The following is a 4,300-nucleotide window of genomic DNA, read 5'->3' as shown; positions in this document are numbered from 1 at the left end:
GAGGAATCTTTTTGCCAACTTGGTGGGTTAGAGTGGGAAATAGATAGTGTGCTCAATATGTAGAGGAATGATTGAATTAGAGAGTTAAATAGAGAATCAAAATGCATGGTTGGGGGTCGGGGGGGGGGGGTTAGAGGTACTAAAGGGGGTCACGGGGTCTCTTCGCTATCCGATAGGCCCGGTACTAATGCTACCTTTAGTACCGGGTTAAAAAGTGACCGGTACAAAACCAACCTCAGGACGAGAGGTCCATTCCCTAGTAGTGAAGGCCTGCTCCATTTCTACGGACTAGCTCTCCAAAATATACATGTTTTTCATGTCTAGCCATAAATGCAGGGGTTTATATTGTAGTTATCGAAGAAGAAAATGATCTATTGCTAGGGTGGATGAGGCGATGGCGTCAGGACAACTCTTCCTCAGCATATGTGCTCAGATGTTGGCATTAGCGTGTATATGTAGAAAGGGCACTGTAAGATCCTCCACCCAAGCATCGCTATCGGTAGAACTGAGTGTGCGCATTATGATGGTAGTACGGCGGTAGATGAGTCCAGTGACCCAATAGTTTTTACAAGCTGAAGTCTTTCATCACTCAGCCCCAAATAACTATGCTTCTCTAACTCACAAAACGTTAGCAGGCACACCTAGACTGCATGGTGGTTCAACTCAAGCCTCTCTGCAACACCAACCAAGCCACTCTCGTCTGCACAAGATCTGGAGTGTGGGAAGAAAAGGACGCCACCTGCGCCATACTCCTCCCCAGCGGAGTGATCCCACGGTCATGTATGGCCTCCAGAAGCAACTAGCCTGAAGGGTCGGACGGTTGCCTCAACAGATTCGCATGGTCGCTTCCAGATGTCCTTGGGCCACTGGGATTAGAACAGTAGTGATGGTCAATGTTGAGATGGATGCAACAGCCTCCTAGTGGAAGACACCTACTGACGCATGTTGTTGAGTGAAGTATCACCCAGCACCCTCCAGTGGCTACAACACCGTCCTTCCATCCGGAAAAAGCACCAATGCTGCTCATCGGGTCATAGGCTTAGATGATGTCCCATTTGAAATCACTCATATAATAAATGGAAATAAATTAATGATACAATACAGAAATAGTCTATTCGATAAGCTCTCTACAACATTTTACTTAAGCCTGGTTTGGTTCGTTTGGTTCGTTTGCTTATTTTTAAGCACCCGTCACATCGAATATTTAGATACTAATTAGGAGTATTAAACGTAGACTATTTACAAAATCCATTACATAAGTGGAGGCTAAACGGCGAGACGAATCTATTAAGCCTAATTAGTCCATGATTTGACAATGTGCTGCTACAGCAAACATTTGCTAATGATGGATTAATTAGGCTTAATAGGTTCGTCTCGCTGTTTAGCCTCCACTTATGTAATGGGTTTTGTAAATAGCCTACGTTTAATACTCCTAATTAGTATCTAAATATTGATGTGACATTTGCTTAAAAATAAGCAAAATGAACCAAACGCCGCCTTATTATTTGAATATAGCATACATGCAACAGTTCCGATTCACAATATTGAAATTGTGTAGTGTATAACATTGATTAAAAAGAGCAAAACAGACTTTGTAAGCGGTAGCATCGGACAAGTCTTCCTCAACTAGTATGACCAGGTATAGATGAAATGTCTCATATGTCCTTTTTCCCAATGATGCATGGTATTGTTAGTTTTTATGTGTCTGATATTTTATTGTTTACTCATGTTATTTTGCTCTAAAATTGTGGAGTTTAATTTTAGTTGAAGTGTGCATGTTATTAAATATAATTGTGTTTATATACTTGTACCAGAAATAAGTCACCGGAAAAAATCATTCTTTTTTTATTACATTGTTATTCAATTCATTTATACATGCCGACATTGTTTTAGGGCAAGAATATTATTTCAGACGTGGTTGGGGATGCGGTAGAAAATCAATTGCAATTGGCTGGTGGATATTAAAATTTTAGTCCTTAAAAAGTTTGTGACGTGAGATATACATTATTGGGTCTTTAACCTATGTACTCTTATATGTTGCATGTCCTGCTCTTGATGGGATGCCAGGAACTGATAGAGCTTGATTTTATGGTATATCTGGACATTTACAAATGCTCTATGCTTTATAGTATACCAATGTGATTTGTTACTTTAGGAATTAATGTTAGGCTAACATCAATATTGTGGCTAGAATAAATTGGATTTTGTTTGCCTTATCTTTTCCATGTACCTACTATGAAGATTTTTAATATTCATTGCATTTAAGTGTTTTTTATTTTCAATATATAATATCTACATGGATATTTGTATGTACCTAATGCCAATATACTTAATATTCACTGCCAAGTTAGGTGCATGACACTACAAGAGAAAGGGTGCCAGAAAATGTAATTGTTAGAATTAATGGGTTGAAAGTGTGAATCTTTGTCTGTTTCGCATTAGCAGCGCCGATGTGTTGTGTAGCTCCCTAGAGGCGTCGCCTTGATGTTCTTCCCCACCGTACGTCAGAGCTGCTAGGTTGTGGGTGTGGCTAGCTTGCTTGGCAATGATGACTGAGTTTGGCGATGCCTTGGTGGTGGAGGAGCTCCATGGAGTTGTTAAGGTGCGTTTGGCAGAGCTCTCAGAGCTGATTCTCTGCTAAATCCAGCAAGAGCTCTGTTAAATAATTATTTAGAGAGAGTGATTCTACGTTGATTCTGTGAATAATTATCTAAAAGGAACTAGGAGGTTGGGAGTAAGGATGCAAGGAGGCGCACCACCTGCCAGCCTGCTAGGCCCGCCCTGCGAAAATGTGTGAGCAGGTCTCTGCCGGTGACCGCGTTTCGGACGTGGGCTCAAGTGGGATCGGCCTGCAAAGCCTGCTGGGCTAAAGCAGGAAGCCCGCGACCGCCCGCAGGACACCTGCGAGGCCTGCATGAGGGGAACAAGCGCCCGCACACCACATCGAGGGCCTATCGCTGCGGGAGCCACCGTCGCCTGCTCGGTTTCCTCCGCCGCCGCCGTCCGCCTGCTCGTCGGCGCATCCAAGAAGCCGTCTTCGACGACGCTGCTCTCAAGGTATGCGAGTTCTTGATCCCCTCTGATCTGTCTCATACGCTTTTCCTGTTCGTAGTAGATCTCTCAAATGTGGATCCGCGGCCTGCGGGTCGTGATGAGGCGTGGATCTCCGGGTCGTGATGAGGATGTAGATTCCCTGGGTAGAGGTGTCGATTAGGATGTAGTTCTATTGATCAGTCTTGCAGCTTGCTTGCGATGTTTTGTGCTTGTGCATCATCACAAAAAGAAAGCTAGCTGTGCGCGTGTTAGTTCTCTGAAATCTTCAAAACTTATAGAGGAACATAAGCTGGTCATTCGTCTGAAGCATAGTATTTGGCTTAATAAGCTGCTTCTCTGTGCCACAATTATATTACAGAATGAAAGGTAGGTGCTGGAAACATCTGATCCTACAGGATAAATCAAACTTGCTAAATTAACAGCCACATCATGATTGGTATGCAGTTCAATGGCTTCATGCAGCAACCTAGAACCAGTTTTATATCAATGTGTGTAGAACACATACTCCCAGAATCATTTCTTTTGTCAATGTGTGTAGTCATTTATTGCCAGAATCAGCTTTGTAGAGTACTTGCTGCCAGAATCATTTTTGTGCACTGCAGTACCTTATTCTGTTTCTTTCCATGCTTTGTAGCAAGTTTACTGGTATGGACGAACTGCACTGAAGCAATCAAGCAATGCATGAGGTGTGAGTTTGATGACAATTGGCAATTCAAAGCCAGGATGAAACTCTTTTCTTGAATCGGTTGCAACCATGTTCTGATAAGGAGATTTAATAGACTTTGTTCTGTAACTTGTAGTATGATTTGCTGCGGTTCTGAGGTCTTGTGATGTAATATTTATCTGTTTGTAGCAGTTTCTGAATGCTATTTGAGATTACTTCTGGAGAGTTTATTAAACCCATCTAGTAATAATAAGTAATATTATGGATGCTTTTGTAAATAGCAGCATGCAAGCCTGCTTGCTATTCGCCTATTCCAGGCAGAGTGAGGTTCAGCCGTTCAGCTAATATTCAGCTCGCAGGCTCCGGCAGGCGTCCGCCAGCCTGCTCGCTTCTTCCCGCAAAACGCGGCAGGAGAACGCGTGTGATTAGGTAAATGTTGGCGGGCTCCTGCAGAGTGAATAAGGGCTGTTTGGTTCACTTTGCTTATTATAAGTACGTGTCACATCGAATGTTTAGATACTAATTAGGAGTATTAAACGTAGATTATTTATAAAACCTATTACATAAGTGGAGGCTAAACGG

This window comes from Setaria italica, chromosome V, assembly GCF_000263155.2.
Source record: "Setaria italica strain Yugu1 chromosome V, Setaria_italica_v2.0, whole genome shotgun sequence".
Taxonomy (NCBI): Eukaryota; Viridiplantae; Streptophyta; class Magnoliopsida; order Poales; family Poaceae; genus Setaria; species Setaria italica.
This window is presented reverse-complemented; position numbering follows the sequence as displayed.